This window comes from Coturnix japonica, chromosome 4 (genome assembly GCF_054131305.1).
Source record: "Coturnix japonica strain WE chromosome 4, WE-NBRP24, whole genome shotgun sequence".
Taxonomy (NCBI): Eukaryota; Metazoa; Chordata; class Aves; order Galliformes; family Phasianidae; genus Coturnix; species Coturnix japonica.
Genome location: NC_140666.1, coordinates 57,092,258 through 57,109,303, shown reverse-complemented (window position 1 = coordinate 57,109,303; position 17,046 = coordinate 57,092,258). Strand labels below are relative to the sequence as shown.

Genomic DNA, 17,046 nt, shown 5'->3' with positions numbered 1-17,046 from the left:
GAGAATGATAGATACACCAGCAAAAGGAATTCTCTTGCTGGCATACCAAAGTCATCTCTGAAACAACCCAGTTCTGCAAAAAGGTACATGTACAGCAGGTTTTGCTGGCATAGCTAGCAGCAGTTGGAAGGCATATTGAAGAACTCATATCATGTTATATAACTACACTGACAGAAGTGATTTTGCTGTCTCAGTCTAATGAACCATCAGTCTGTAGTAGCCAGGCAAGGTTGCCTCTAAGGCTCTCTCCACGTATACAAAAAACTATCAAATAAGAGAAAGTGCAAAACAGATGGATATCTTTCTCAGTAAAGGCTTGAACAAACAAGCATGGAAAACATTTGTGTCAGCACACTGAAAAGGCCATTTTCTGAGACTGAGAAGTATGCCTTTGTGTTCATTACCCAAAGCCTCTTACCAAAAGCCTATGAACTGCGATCTGCACTGATCTACTGATTTCTTCTCAGAAAGTCACTGCCAAACATTCACTGTACTTGATATTTCAAAGTGTTATCAGTACTTTACAGAGTTAAATCACCACACACAATGACTTGCTATCTTCAAGCTCTCCACTCCCTCAGAAACACCTGCCATGGTGTTTCTCTCTTTGCTTTGTATTCAGATAGTTTTTCTTGGCACTTGCACTAAGACAGGTGCAATTGAGGGCAGGGTGACAATCAGTCCAGGAATGTTTGCATTCACAGAAACAACTAACTCCATTGCCAGGAACTATTCAGCATTGCCTAGGTGGCTTAACTGCACTGGTGAGTGGCACTTGTGTTCTAAAACAATGCCTGAGAAACTGGTTTGTGTGCACAACTTGGACAAAGATCACATGCAGAAACCACAGTCATACAGAGAAAATGTAAGAGACTTGTATGAAAGTCCTTGGCCCAGTTTAATGACAATACTGTTATTACTCAAGAAGGTTGATCTGCCACAGCTGGGCGAAACAACAGTAGATGATGTTCCAAGAATAGGAAGAAAGCAGTTAAGCTTTGTACACAATATGAAATTATTTGCTCATATAATTAAGAAAAGGTGTATCAATAGGATCCCATGAGATTTCAAATAACAGTTCTCTGTAGGCAGAGTCCTAGGAAAAGGACTATAGAGAGGTTAAAGAGTAGAGTGGAGTCTGCACGTGAAACACACTGGTTTTACCTAAAGTTAAGAACCTGAATTTATCCAGAGCATTGAAAAAAACATTAACGCTGTTGAAATACACAAATATACAATTAATTATATACAAATACTATATACAAATAATTAAAAACTTTACTTTCTTTCAATGTGAAATCCTACAGCCATCCAGGTGTAGGAAAGCTCAGTCAGCCCCTTCCTTTTCCTGAGGGAGCACTGAGTTTATAAGGAAATGTAAACGATTTTCATTTTCTGTTTCACTGCATGGAATATAATTGATTGCAGTTATAAGACTACACTAGCACATACGTGAGAATAATTTTTATTTTAGATACATAAACTACATTTAAATTAACCCAACCAGGAACTTTAAAGATAGGTGTAAAAATTACAAAATGGACACATCAAACTTAACACCACCACCTAAATGAGCTTTGAGCACTGAGGGTTATGCTTTGTTCCCCCCTCCCCACACACACACACATTTGTGTCACACTGGGATAGGATTTGTGGAAAGGACTTTGAGATAAGTTCCATTGTTCTTTCTCAGTTACTATTATAATTTGCAGTGTTTCTGCTTTATCTGGTTCATTGCAGTTTTAATTAACACAGCTACTGTTACTTTATGTTTTGTTTCCTAGTATTAATAGCATAACTTCATTTTTGTTTTACATTGCTATGAATACTTCAGTTGCTATTTACAAAATGTACTTGCAAAAAAATATGGAAAGAAATACAAAGGGACAGCTGTGTCCCATTTCTATTGGCCTAATACTTCTAAGAAGAATGCTTTGAAACTTTTTGGAGTTCATTTCTACCAAGTAAATCAAATGAATTGTTGGGGACCAAAAATGTCTGAGGAATATATCTCAAAGTATAACAATTCATTGTGAAGTAACATATTGAAAATAAAACCAAAACCACATTTTTAGTTTCAACCTGCACCACATAACACAGTGAATAACAAAGGACAAGTAATCTATTAAGTTATTTAAAAGGTATAACATTCCAATTTGGACTTTTATAACATAAATGCTAATTCTTTTTAAGTTTTCTATTCTTAATTTCATCTTTCATTGTCTTACTTTTACATAAAAGTACCTGTACTTTTTATATAATAGCTAAATAGATGTTCTCTTATAGTCTAACTACTCAAAATTGACTGAACAAAATTGCCTTTCAAATATTTCGTATTCCTGTTTTTTTACTTTCTGAATTACTTGTGCATACATCAGGGTAGATATGGTTAGATGCTTTCTTTCTAATGAGCTTCTTATGGCATACCCATAGTCTACGCAATGCTGAGCAATTAAGAAAAAAGAAAACAAAAACAAAACAAAAAAACACTTCACTACTTCACTCTTCACCCCAACCCCAAAATGCAAATAGCGGGTCATTACTCATAGGCAATCTATCACAGAGAGAAACATATTTAGTTTCTATATTAGACTGTAGTTACTCATCTAGAACTGCATGAAGCATTAAGAGAAAACACTAGGGCATCTAATAGCCCTTAGATTTAAAGTCTGACAGTTTCAGGAACTGCTTACATAATACCCTTGTGAAAGGCATAAGGTATTTTCAGGAGAAAGCTTTAACACAGACATGGAGGCTGGTGCGTCCCAAATGGAATTCCATGGAAGAAATCCATGTGTTGGGACAAACAAAACAATTACAAGTTATTCATCTGGAGTTCTAATACTTGTTGCAACATCACACCAGAAGCATGTTAAGATGCTCTCTCCACCCAAGGAACAGTTAATTAAGGGTCAGACTTAATAAGTTAACATGTCATATTCTAAGAAGAAATAGAAAGATTTAAGGACAAAATGATCTTCAAGATTCCTGAAGTATGCATGCCAGCCCCTGAAGCATGCCACACCTTAGAGGAAAAAAAAAAACAGAAAACTGTTCTCCAGAAGAAAGAATGGTTTTTAATTGGTAATCCTTTGTTTAGAATTATGGGCATCCACTATTTTGGCCAGGCTGGGCCATATTGTGTGAAGAGGTATTGTCTTGGGTCATAAAAAAAAAACAAAACATACTATAGTTAAAGCCTATAAGTAACAAAACAGGTTTAATACTTACTATTAAAACACAAAAATGAGGACAATAAAAATCATAAAACTATCAGGTTGGACACACATGGTTTAGATGGGACGCTATTATCCTTAAAAGTTTACTTGACATTTCTTTCCTTTCCTTCTTCTCCTGCCCCTCTCACAACCAACTGAAATCAGAAAGGCAAGTGCTATTTTCTCCTCTTAGTAGTCCTGTGCATCCTAAGTATTAGAATATTAGCTTGTTGCAGCACCCATAGCAATATCAGAATTTGGTTCTGGTAGCTGATAGAGATCCTAGAAGGCTTGCTGCTCGTGACAAGTTTATATAGGTTCATTGCAAATGGTTTCCCAACCTTTCTACGCTGCAATATCCAAACCAGGTCAGAAAAGATCTTTGCTCATTCATATTTTGCATTGGAATACTCTGGAAACTTCCAGCTTGTGTAATCACACGTACAGTGATGTATAGTGACAATAATGCAAAGATGGTACAAGAGAGGTGGCAATAAATATCCAAAAGGTTATTTAAAGGAAAGACTCACCTAATAGAGGTCTTCAGCCTGCTGGAAAACACTGAGGCAATCTCCACCAAGGAGCAGTCTCAAAGAGATACTGCTTTGGTGGTGGTCAGCCCTTAAATAAGGTCTAGAGGGGGTGGAGTCAGGCTCCACCCCTTCTGGGAGCACAGCTGAATTACCCTCACCTGTGCTCCCACAGCTGACCAGAAACTTGCTTCAGCTGATTAATCAGAGGTTCAGGCTGTGATTACCAACTTCCCATGTATCACATTACTTGAGAAAATGGCAATTGGAATAGCATGCAGACTATTACATTCCCCTGCTCTGGGGATGATGGCACCCTTTCTGTGAGTAATCATCAGGCACAGCCACTGAAAATACCTAGAACAAACTGTGTTTGTCAGCTTAAGGTATATATTATACTACCACTTAAAACCTCAGTCTCTTAGATGGAAGAACCTACTTTCCTAAGAAATTAAACTTGGTTATTGAGAGTAGGACAAGTCCCATTACTCAGTGTCTCAGTTTTTTTCCCCAGTTCTGACTGTGTTTTGTGTTTGTATCTGAAAAACCAAAGTTATTCTTTCCCTAATGTATTTTGATTTGCTGAGGAAGATTCCTTTCAGAAACATTTTTAGGGACTGCTTTCCTTTTCAACTTACATTTTCTACACTAGTTCTTCTAGAACTTTTAGGATTCAGTATTTTTTGAATTCAGTGAACATTTCAACCTTGAAACTGCTTCCCTATCTAATCCTTCTTCCAGTCAGGAAAACAACAACACATTTAGTGTAAGACACAGTTTTCTTTAGTAATAAGAACTGGCAGAATCATGAACTTCTGGGTCACATCCTTAAGCATCTTAAAAGTGTCTTCCTCAGCTAATTGGCATACTATTTCAGTTTAAGTGTGACTACCTGAACTGATCTCACCCACCCTGTTATTTCCCTTTCAGACCCTTCAGGATCTGATCCGCTTTTCTCTCTTCATAAATGGTAAATGACATTCCAGATTCAGCTTCTCTCTAGTAAGCTACTTCTTTCAATGCTAACCATTCACACACATGCCCTACAGCTTAGAGGCCAGACTTTCTTAGACCCTATTTCCCATTAGGCCTTGCACTGACCTGATCATATGCTCTTTCTGGAAGCGTTAAGTCTTAAATTTGCATAGTTCCTCTCCTACTTGCAAACTAATACTGAGGGATCTCAAAGTAATACAAATTTTGTCACAAGGCCAATTCCTACTCTATGGAATTATTTGTTTGTTTGTTTAAAAACAAACAAACAAACAAACCCCGCCGGAAGTTGAGGCTCTCTTTTCATACCTGCATTATGCCTTATCATTTAACTCATCGTATGTGGCAGTTCCATCATTCCCGTTTGGCCACTGAACACTGTGCTGGGTTTTCCTGTAGCCGGAAGACAGCTGACCATACTGTACTATGAACTTGTAGTGACTTGTTAATATTTTTATAGCAGATGGATGACAACTTTCATTACAAACCTCTACCTTTGAGGTCTGCCATGTGGTGCAGGATATTCAGACTTAAGCTACCACACACATCAGCAAATGTCAGGAATTAGTTTTTCATTATATTAGGCAGGATGAATGTTTGTAAATAGTTTTCCATTTGAGTGTTTCCATTTGAAAACTGTAATCCTCCATTATTTTCCATCTGACACCACAGATACTTAATAATTCTCTCTCGAATATTCAGAAATCAAAGTCTGCTGAAAACATACAAACAGAGACAAAAAGAGCTGCAAGGTATCTGTTGAAATAAGTAAGTTTAAAAAACAAACAAACAGAACACAATCTAGAGGCTTTGCACCAACCCAGTGCTCACTGGAATTAACAACTTTTCCATTTCTCTGTGCATCTTAAAAACTAGATTGTGTTGTCAACAACATTCTCAGCATTGCATTTCATTTCAATAAGTATTATTCTGATTTATGAACACCTACTGAATAGCATTGATTTCCATAAAATTAAGTTGTGCTTTCTCATATCTTCTACTAATCTTTGTGAGAAATACTCATTTTTAAATAGCCACAATCTAAAAATTTCACAGTCCTTTAGACAAACAAATTTTTAGATGCTCTGATGTGTAACTTCCTGGCTATCATGCTTCCAGGGACACTGTTTTCTTGCATTATTTAACTAGGATTAAATGATAGATACAAGTCTGAAATATGCTGGTTTGGAAACTGTTTGCCCATCTCAAGAGACTCCCTAATTGCCCATTTCTTCCTTTTTCAATACAGTCACAATATCAAATAAGAGAACTATGAACACAGCCATCCTATTTTTATCAGAAAGAAAAGGTACACAAAATGGTCTTTCACCATACTTAGTAGGATAATTTGTTTAACTTTAGGAGTCTTATTTCCAAGTCTTCATTACACAAGATGGAAGGCTAGACCTTGAGTAAAATCCTTTCCAACTACAAAATGTAATAAGATTTAATAATCAAGCACATAATTTTCAGATATTGTTTTCAATGTCTATAAGGATCAACTGTACAATAACTAATGTACAATAGAAAACATGCAAATAAGAGAAATGAAGAAAACCCATGCTTATCTCAAAGATTAAGTTATACAGTTACAAATATTGCATGTGGCTCAATGTTACTTAGTGAAGTTACTAATCTTGAAAAGACTGGAAGGATTTAAGATAATAATATCATTTTTTACTCCCCAAACTAGGAAAGAAATAAATACTTCTGTGTTCCCTACAAGCAATGGTAAAACGAGCCAAACAACACTTAAACAAAGCCTTCTGTCTAAACTTCACGAGTCTACTTGGCTTCACAATGCAGCGATGTCTGGAATAATTGGGGAAAAGAATTTCAGGCAACACACTTTCAGGAACTACTTTTGCTCTTCACCAAGAACCAGACAAAGCTTGATACAGCCCTGCAAACCCACACGTTGGGACATTTGTCAATTCCAAGAGTGGATTAAGAACTGCTTATTGATTTTTAAAGAAGTAACTACATTAAATTGGTAAAGAGAAGCAAATTGAAAACTTGTTAGAATAATTCATACATGTACAGACACATAGACATAAGACGAGTGTACTTTGAAAGTATGTCAGCCACATCGTTGCTTCCTTATCCAAATATTCATCTCGGGTTAACAAGACCAACAAATCCTACAGCTCAGGCTAAAGCTGTAGCTGGTTCTGTTTTGCCATGTGTGAAGCTATGAAAATGCTTTCTCTAAGCTCAAGTGTGCATTCCTCTGACATTTCAGAGGAAACAATGGCACCCCCCTGGGTCAGGCTGCAGAGAGTTTGGATTTGATATTGTTTGTGGGACACCATTCTGTTTATCACACAATAGGGTTTCTGTTTCTCCATCGGTTCTATTGTGTTAAATCATACTGCTTTTTTAGAAGCTATGCTTTAAGTTATAGCCTGTCAGGCACCCTAAGGCATCTAGACATTGGATGCCCTATAAATTCAAGGTTATTACTGCTCAGTATTGCTGTAAATGAGTTAGTCATCTTTTGTCATAAAGCAGCAAGAGAACAGACTGAAAATACTATGCAGCTGCATCTTATTTAAAAAGCGTGTCTTTCAAGAGGTACAAGACATTAACATGCCCTTTCCAATATTATATTGAAATCTGTTCAAGCTATAATTATTTATCACAGAAAAGCTGAATGAAATGCTGTTGCCACAGTTAGCTGTTGTTGTACAATATAGCTATGGTCAACCTGCATGCTAAATACACTTCATTTGGACAAAACAACCGCAGTCACAGGCTACAGAGTGACTAACATGGTCTGACCTGACCTGTGTCTCTAAGGTTATTCTTACAGCATGAAGATACTCTAAACAAGGAGCAGGAGAAAGTAGGCACTCTATGCAGAGCATTCAGTACGCAGTTCCTGAGGTCCCACCTGTCTAACCAGTGACTTTTGGAACCCATCCATCCCACTCCTCACATAGGCTTAGGCACACATTTATTCATGGAGATCTCAGCAAATAACAGCACAAGCACAGTCTCCATATACTTTCTCATGCTTTCTTAGAAAATATCATTTCTCAATGTGCAATCATTCTACTTTGTCAACTGTGAGATAGTATTTCACAGAGCTTTGCTTCCAGATAGTCTACAAAAGTTACTGCATAGATGTATATAATAACTAACCTTGAGCAATGATACAAGCTATAAGAAAAAAAATGGAAAATCTAAAAGACTGGGAGCAAAACATTAAGCAGACATAGATGACACATTTGTTCATTGCAAGGATTTCAACTCTTAATAGCCTACGCTTGGTTGAATGCAATTAATCTAACTAATACTCTTGGGTTGGCTTTTGAAAATTTGTTATTAATAGTTATTGTTATATCAGATTAAAGTCACATAACAACTCCCTCATGCAATAACCAGATGGCTATTTGATCCAATATATCCCTATGATGGAAGCTATTAGGAAGAAGTGATAATTAAAAAGGTTTCAATAAACTAATAAAAGTAAACCTGAAGTTCTTTCTGCATAAGAAATGCACTGCTTTGAGAAATGTAAGAACCAGAAGCTACTGATTATGGAATTTGTGGTATCACCTCTCAATATTGCCCCCCACCAGGTCACACTGTTCCCTCAGGTCACACTAACTGCACAAAGTAAACAGAATTCTAAGCATCATAGATCATGACATTTCTGGTTTTCAAACACAATATGATACTGAGTGCTACAGCAGCCCAGGGTCAGTAGGACTAGAGGTTGCTTGAACAAAATTCAAAGGCAGCACATTCTCAGCCAACTCTAAGTATACCTTGTATGACAGAGATCACATACTAACCACTGGCCTTGTCCAAGGAGCAGACATTTGTACTGTATTAATCTTACAGGGAGCGTGTGGAAAAATTCAGCATGGAATTATTAAAAAGGCTGCATGTTTGGTGTTTCTGTGGTTTGTCAGAAAGGTCACTGTTTAAGATGTTTTCATTTAAAGAAAATACATCTCTATTCTTTTTACTGTTGTGTGGCTGTTTCTTTCACGTATGTTCCTCCTCTGCACCATTGTCTATCATCACATTGAGAAGTAACTAGTTCATCTGGCTGACAAGAAAGTTTGATTTTATAGATTTGTACAACTTCTTGTTACACTAGCGGTTAATTTACAGACGCATACATTTCACCGTAAAAACTTCTCTGAAATCATTAGGGAGATTTGGACAGAAATAAGATGAAAACCATGTTCAGTGTTGTAGGAACTACATTACTTCAGCAGAGAAAGATGTTCTAGTTCTTAGACTCTCATCATATGACTAACCACCAGATCTAAGCACTGATGTTGAGCAGAACTGTATTTGCACAGGAGGTCTACTACAACAGCACCAAATTTGAACAGAATTATGCAAAACATGCAAAACGTATTGAACTTTCACCCTTCATCATGTACATGCCTCCTAATTAGGAAAGACCTGCAGCTTGGACAAAAACAACAACAATAAATAAGGCAGTCGTTGAAGAGACTGGAAACAAGGAGAGCTTCCAGAGGGTAGGGATGGCAGGATGTTGTCTTTCCCTCATGATATTCTAATACACTTTTCTAGCTCAAAAGACAAAATAACAGTAGCTAAATGTTCATATTGCATGTTTTCATATTTGTCACGGCATATTTTTCTTATTTTTTCCAGGAAAACAAAATAAGTCAGTTAGGGGCTGAGATAGACAGCATCCAACTTATTTTTTTAACATATATTATTTTCCTTTAAAGAAGTCTGCTGAGTCAAGTGGGTCTCTGCAGATGAAGGGGCATGGCACCTTTGTTTGAAAACTACTGGGTATCCTTCCGAAGCAAACAGCAAAGAGACAGGAGGTTGCAATGCAGGCTCTCGAGATGGCTGAAAGCTGTAGGAGAATTTAGAAACAAGCCCCAGTAGCAAAGGAAAAAAAAATGATAGAGACTGAAGGAAACAGTCTGCTTCAATTGCAAAAGCCACAGAGCTGAGTGAAACCAAAGCTTGAAGCAAAGACAAAAGTAGCAGCAGGAGACTTGTTTAGAAGCCCTTCCCCATGTCTTGTTTGTCTTTTCTTTCTTGTTTTTGCTGTAAAAGGTTTGCCTGATGAAAACCTGAGGTTTCAGAGAATCACAGAATATCCGAACTGGAAATGGTCCACAAGGATCATCAACTCCTACCTACACAGGACAACCCAAAACTCAAATCCAACACTTGAGAGCACTATCCAATCACTGCTTGAACTCTGGTGGCTCAGAGCTGTGCCCACTGCCTTCTGGTGAAGAACCTTTGTCTAACACCCAACCTCTTTTCCTCAACACAGCTCCATGCCGTTCCCTTGGGTCTTGTCACTGTCACCAGAGAGCAGAGCTCAGCACTGCCCTTCTGTTCCTTGTGAGGAGATGTAGGCTAATATGATGCCTCTTCTCAGTCTCCCCTGCTCTGGGCTGAATAAACCAAGAGACCTCAGCCACTTTGCCCTCCAGACCCTTTCCCATATTCATAGCCCTCCTATGGACGCTCTCTAATAGCTTCAGGTCCTTCTCACACATTGGCACCCAAATTTGCCTGATGCGCCCCACGGTACTGTCAGCCATTTTGGCTGCCAGGGCATATCAACTGAGGGAAGATACCCTGATAGACTTACCACAGAGTCCTGGTCAGGACTTATTATTTTCTTCCATGAATGAAGGTATTGTAGTATTTCACTTCATCATGACAATAATCATCTACTATGTGCAGCATATTAGTAATGCATTTATCACTCTACTTCTCGGAGAAGGGAGATTGAGTGACAATTTCTCGTGCTATGTACACGTACTTATACCAGAAACAGCAATGATCTCAGAAGTACTTCCCTCATACTCTGATATAAAATCAGTCTGAGGATCTGGTAAAAAGCATGTCATAACTTTCCAGTCTTTCCCACTTCTCTCATCCTTTACCTAAAGTAGGAGCGGCTGATCAAAACCTCCAGGCAGAGTGCCCTACAAAACATGCTGTGAATGCTAGGCTGTGTAATTACACAATCAGCTATAACACTGAGTACACTAGGCTGGAGGAAAATGATCTAATACCCCAAGCACAATGAGAGAAGGAGCTTTGACAGTCGATAATAACAAGTAACCTGCAACTGAATGGAATCCGGAAACTTGTAACTCACTTCAATATACTGCTCAAACCAAAGCAGCAGGCATTGTATTTTCTTCATGTCATTTGGGCCTGTTCCACCCTCTCTGATGAGGGCATGAGCCAAATTACCCAGCACTCAGTCACCAATTACAGAGAAACAGAACCAGTGCATTGTCTATACACTGTCACGCATCATCTGCCTGCTAACTGTATTGCACTCACCATTGTCATGTGTTGTCCTCCTCTGCAGCCAGCTACACCATTTGAACAAAGGAGGGTGAAAGAACATAAGGAAGCCATTAGAGGTTAAGAGCAGTTGCCCAACATTACTCAGAAAGGGATCTGAGGAAACATAATGGAATCACTCATGAGCAACTTGTCTGTCCGGTCAACATCTGCAGGCAGCCTGCAGCCTCTCCTGCTCTCAAGGCAGGCTATACTAGCTCTTTAGAACAGCACAGTATATATGCTAGCTCAGTGTACCTACCCATTAGTTTTAAATATGTCACCCATTAAAGCAATCTTTTGTTCTGTTATAGAATGGCTACAAAGATATAGAACTCATGAAAAGAGAAAATGAGGAACAATGCCTCACTGCTAAACTATGGAGAGAAATGTATGCCTCCAGCTTCTAATTATAATGCTATGCAAAAAAAAAAAAAAAAAAAAACCAAACCCTTAAAGTAATGTTTTTGTATTTATTTCCTATTCAGCTCCCCAGATGTGCAATAGGCAGTTGAGGAGAATGAACACAGTAATAATAATAGGGACAGACTGCAGCTGGCATACACGTGGATGTGTGAGAGGAAAAAGTAGCCAGAGTGCCCACGGCCTATGTGCAAGTCCTGCTTACACTCAGCAGAGTTTTCTTCCTTGAATCCTCAGAACATTAACTCGTCTTCTCTGTCCTGGGGAAAAAGATCTAATTCCAGGAAAGAACAAAAGCAAGGACCACACTCAACTTTCAAATAGAAAGTGACAATTTCACACAAGATTCACACCTGTTCTCGTTCAGTTTTTCTTAGTATTTGTGCTCAATTAGAAGCTTTCAAAGGAGAGGATCCCTTTTTGAAGCGCATGATAAACATTTATCTACCTCAAAAAGTATCTTAGCTCTACAGTTTTCAGCAGGCAGAAATATACCATAATTCAGTAGACTTTCAAGATACATATTGATTGCAAGAGCAGAATGCCAGCTGTACATTCATTATTCAATCACAATAGTAATATGAGATAAATTGTTGTCTTTTTTTCTTGTTAAATGGACAGAGATTTATCGTTAAAGAGCAAGTTGTACTGGAAAGAAACATCACAAATAGGTTTTCAAATGCAGCCAGTTGTCTGTTCACTTGAACTTGCACTTCAAAACATTTTTCCTTTAAAACAAATGGTTTTAAAGAAGTACTGTACTGAGACAGGGGTCCTGCATACCATGATGGCAGCATTAATTGCTCATGCAAGCTAACCAATTATGCAGACCTAGACAAGCCTTAAAAGCATTCTTCTAAAACAAAGGATTTAGAACCACTGAACAGCTGAAATGGAGAATTTGCATCTCCAATCCAGTTAATAACACAAGCTTATAAACCAGTCTAGACACTTGTTTAGGAGACTAAACCAACTCTGAATCGTACCAGTTGCTATCTTAAATTTACACAGCTTCACTGAAACTCCAAACAGGCTTAGGATCCAAAACCCATATCATACTCAAAGACAACAAACTCTTCAAAAACATTACTGGGGAAAAACTGTAGTATGAAAGTGATATGAAAACTCTAGCTTCTCCTTTACACATAGAACAAACAGCCAGAAACAGCCGCAGTAGCTCAACAAGAGAATGCAATTTTTGTCAAAGAGCATCTTGAAAGCAGGGAGATAGGGAATTCAAGTAGGGATTAGAGTACTGTAAGCATCAACAAAGTATGGGAAAAGGAAAAACAAAAAAAAAAAAAAAAAGAAAAAAAATAGGATAATGCCAGGTTTAGAACAGCACGGTGTATTTTTATTTAACAGCTTTGCCATTAAATAATCAAGGCATGCTTCTACTAATGGTTTGTTCACTGCTTTCTCAGAGAGCAGAGGAAGACTTCCCTTTTCCCCTTGACAAGTATTAAGCAGATACGATAGTTTAATTTTCATAAACTGAAAAACTTTCATGTCAAGCACAACCAATGAACAGTACCTCTACAAACTTACTCTTATCTTACCTCCGAGGCAGGAGTGGTGTCCTTTCCTGCTCATGTTAGAAGGCTTCTTAAAGGAAGCAAGGTCACTTGGCTGTAACAGCGGGTTGGTAATGGAGCCCAGCTACATGCTCCTGGAGGTGAGGTGGAGCTGCACATCCTGAGGAAGAGGTTGACTTTTCCCTATGGACTTGTACTGGATGCAGGTGCACAAATCAGTGAAATTCTGTGAGGCAGAAGCAGATGGAAAAAAGCCATATTCTTCAGTGTAGTTTTATTATATACCCACACCACAATAAAATATCTGTGTAAGAGGGAAGGCTGGCAGAGAAAGGAGTTCTTACAGGTATTCCTCAGGTTTCCATAGCCTCAGTCAATGACCATTGACATGTCATAGCCCTGTGTATTTTAGCAATATCAGGACTTGCTTCCCAGAAGAGGAAGTTAAATTGTTCTCAGTTGCTTCATTGACCAAAACTGTACATCCTATTCCATTGCACTTTCTAAGCAGGAGTGTTTGAGTGAAAACAAGAGGCAAGAATTTAAGGGTAAAATAAAATAAAAGGCATATAATACACAAGAAAAAACTTTCACATTCCTCTAAACTCCTGTAACCACTGGAATGCCAGGAGGCCTTTTTATTGATACCAAACATTATGAAATGGAAGAGGACATAAAAGAAAATGTTAATATCACTGAAATATTCCTATCCTTCCTAACTTTCTGCACCAGGGAAAGAACTTATGTGCACTTTGGCATCCAGAATCTTACCAAATATTTTCTTTGCATATGCTGAGACTTTATCTGTACATTTTAGCTCAGGCCCGCAAGAATGCTTGTATGTTGAAATTGGAAAACAGAAATGAGTGAAAATAAGAGTTAAATGGTTTGCTTTACTCCACTGCAAGCAATTAGTTTGTGGTTAAGAAGAACACAGATTACAACTGGGAAGAAAAAAGCCAAACACCCTCTCTTTCTCAAATATTAAAATAAATTCTTGGCCAAAGAAATAACTTCAATTTACTACACACATTATCTATCAAATGCTGTCAGTCCACAATGTCCTTGTACTCTCTAGAGACCCTCATATTTTAAAGCCCAAGTCTTGATCTGGGATCTGCTTAGAAGAACCCTCTGCTGACTTCTAGCCACAGCAGGTCCCACTACAGCCACAGAGCACTGTGTTATATAAAGGGACCCAGCTGACACAAATTGCACCAGGTAGCTACTAATAAAGTCAATGAAAGCACCAGGGGAAACTGCCAAACTGCTCTGAGAATAGTCCTCTGGACCAAAACCCAGCAGCCCAGCAAAGTTTCTATGTTTACTAATTTCATGCACTGTGCCAAGATTGAGTTTGTTTATTTCTCTGGGAAATGAGCTTGCATTTCTAACTTTTCAACCATTATGTTACTGGTGCTGGATAAGCAGGATGATGATATACACACCTGCATCTAAACTGGGGGTTTGAATTCTGTTATCTGAGATGTAAAAGGCAGCTCCCCCTGGAGTAACTCTGTAACCTGAAATGGTTGTTGAAAGTGGCTTTAAAACCTGAGCAGGACCGTTGGCCAGATTAGCATCACTGTGTGACAGTCTGAATTTGGAACTAAATGCTGCACTCACAAGTACGAGGTCTGCTGCTGATTTTATTAGTAGCAGTATTTTTTTTACAAGATAAGATAAAAATGAGTACCACTTGTGGAAAACAGAGAAGGCGGTGTCTGTAACACTGCCACATGGGGCAGGCGATGGCAGGTGGGAAGTGACTGTGCCTAAGACTCTGTCAAAGATCAATGGTGTGCTAATAAAGGCGCAATATTTGACAGTGCTGATCCTTTAACCTATGGTACAAGTTTTTTATAGTGTAGGCCAGCTTTAAGCCTCAAGGGTTCTACTCAACACAAGCAAGTGAAAGCAATTTGCTTTATTGAAATGTGTCCTTAGTTCTTAAATAACTCTGAAGTCACAGTAATCCGATACGCCTTTATGAGGAGCTGCCATCAGTGTGGGCCACCATGCACTGCTTCCCCATAGTCCTGCATGTTCCTCAGCTACAGACCCCAGTACAGCATTTGTTCTCAGTGAGACATACATACCAAACTCCACTCAACCCTCTGTTTCCAAGCTCATGTTTCAATTTTATCACCATTCAAACCTGGTGCTTAAAAAAACCACAAATACTCATCCTAAAACTTACCCGTCAGGTACCTGTTCAACTTTAAAATCCACCTTGGACACCTCCCACTTAAGGGCAGTGGTTGTTTTTTCCATACAGATTCTGGTGCCCTTCCATTCCATCCTTTAAAAGGAGAACCTCATCCCTCAGGCCTCTTTCAGATCCAATTGACTTCATTAAGACCTGAATAACAACGGGATGATCAGTGAATGCAATACTTGTATGATCTCAGTTTCTTCCAGAAAAAATAAAGCTAGTTTGGGAAAAGAAGAATTCCAGAGGGAGAAAAACTAAATATGGTGACATTTTTCTTTGAAAATGTAGCACTCAGATATAGAAGACAAATGCATTTTGGGGAAATTTTTCATTTTGTTCATTTTGTGAACAGAAGTGACAAGAAAGGCAGAAATGCCAAGTAAACTGGGTGAATAAGCAACAGAGAAATATGGGAAAATGGAACAAATGGAGCTAGAATGGCTGCAAAATGCACTTTTTGAAGTGAATACTGTAATATATCAATGGAAGGAGTACCATTCCCTGACATAAATAAATAAATAAGCAAATAAAGAAATAATGGCACTAATGTCAAGCTTACAGCAGCACAAGTGTTGCCTTTACGTGAAGGATTCACTGGCTTTTTGGATAGTGAAAGGTGGGAAAAGTATATCCTTTGCAACTAATGAGTCGATACTGGTATCAGACTGGTCCTTGAGGGATTCCTACCTATAGTGACTGCTCACCTGCATCCTGTTACCATAATCCAGTTTAAGAGATCACAGATGTTTTTGAATGAGGAGGAGAGACTGTCTCTAGGGAAATCTAAATTTCAATTATTAGGTTTATTACATAATCAAACACAACAGCTTTTTTTCTTGTCAGACTTTATAATAGAGCATTTGCACATTCAAGAATTGCAACAACAAACTGCATATGGAATGAGGCAGGAGCTTGTGCAGCCATGAAACATTGCTGCTGCCTCATGGTGTGCAGATTGAAATTGCTGGGGACAGCAGAAGGGAAAGCTTGAAGAGCTCAGCACTAAGAAGCAAAGGAAAAGGGAAGAGCACCTCCAGAGGGATCGAGCTTTTGTCTCTCCTGTGAGAAGCCTGAGATGTGCTTTCTGCAGGTATTGGTCTCTTTCTCTTTGATTCTTCCTCCCCATCCCCTAGTTTCTTTAAGTGTGTTATCAGACTCCCAAGGGGACTTCATAGTCAGGAAAGTCTGACAGACACCTGAGGAAGAGAGCCAACGTTCACTGCCTAAGTACTGCACCCTGCAGTTTGCGCTGATGTGTACCATGAGTAAAGAAAAAAAGTTTCTGTTACCTGTCCTGAGGCCCTGAACCACACTATAGTATCAGGAGTGATGCAGTGTATATCCTGCTCTTAGCCACTTGAAACAGGGTTGCTCTAGCTGCTTCTGAGAAGTGTGTTTCCCATTAAGCAGCTCTATACAAGTATCTGACTCAGTGAAGGTGACATGTGAAAAAACAAATAAATAAGAAAATGTAGAAAAGATGAGATCCAGACACTTAAAAACATTTACACAATGGAAATAACTGCGTTTTAAATTACTCTTTTATTTTTTTTCTTAGCACTACCATTCTTGTCAATGGAAAAAAATCTTCTCCATTTACTATTGCTGTGGTCAAGATCAGCAGCATTCAGAAAGCAAATGTTTTCAATGATAATCTAACAAAAATAATGTCTGGCTCTCTGGTGAGTTGTTTGTTTGAATGGTATGCTTGCTCCAACTCAGGCCGTGAACCTCTAAGGAATGCTATACATCACAAGTACTTGCAACCATGACAAAATGGGACCCTTTTTTATATGGGACAAAGTTCTTCC

The 17,046-nt window shown here is 38.4% G+C and overlaps 1 protein-coding gene across 1 annotated transcript in view; it reads right to left on the bottom strand.

The window, feature by feature from the left end:
* PRDM5 (PR/SET domain 5) overlaps positions 1-3,768 on the bottom strand; it is an 81,705-nt gene extending 77,937 nt beyond the window's left edge. Inside the window, exon 1 of the mRNA XM_085546925.1 lies at positions 3,749-3,768. The gene's annotated coding sequence lies outside the window, so the exon portion shown is untranslated. The remainder of the gene's footprint in view (positions 1-3,748) is intronic.
* Positions 3,769-17,046: the final 13,278 nt, after the last annotated feature.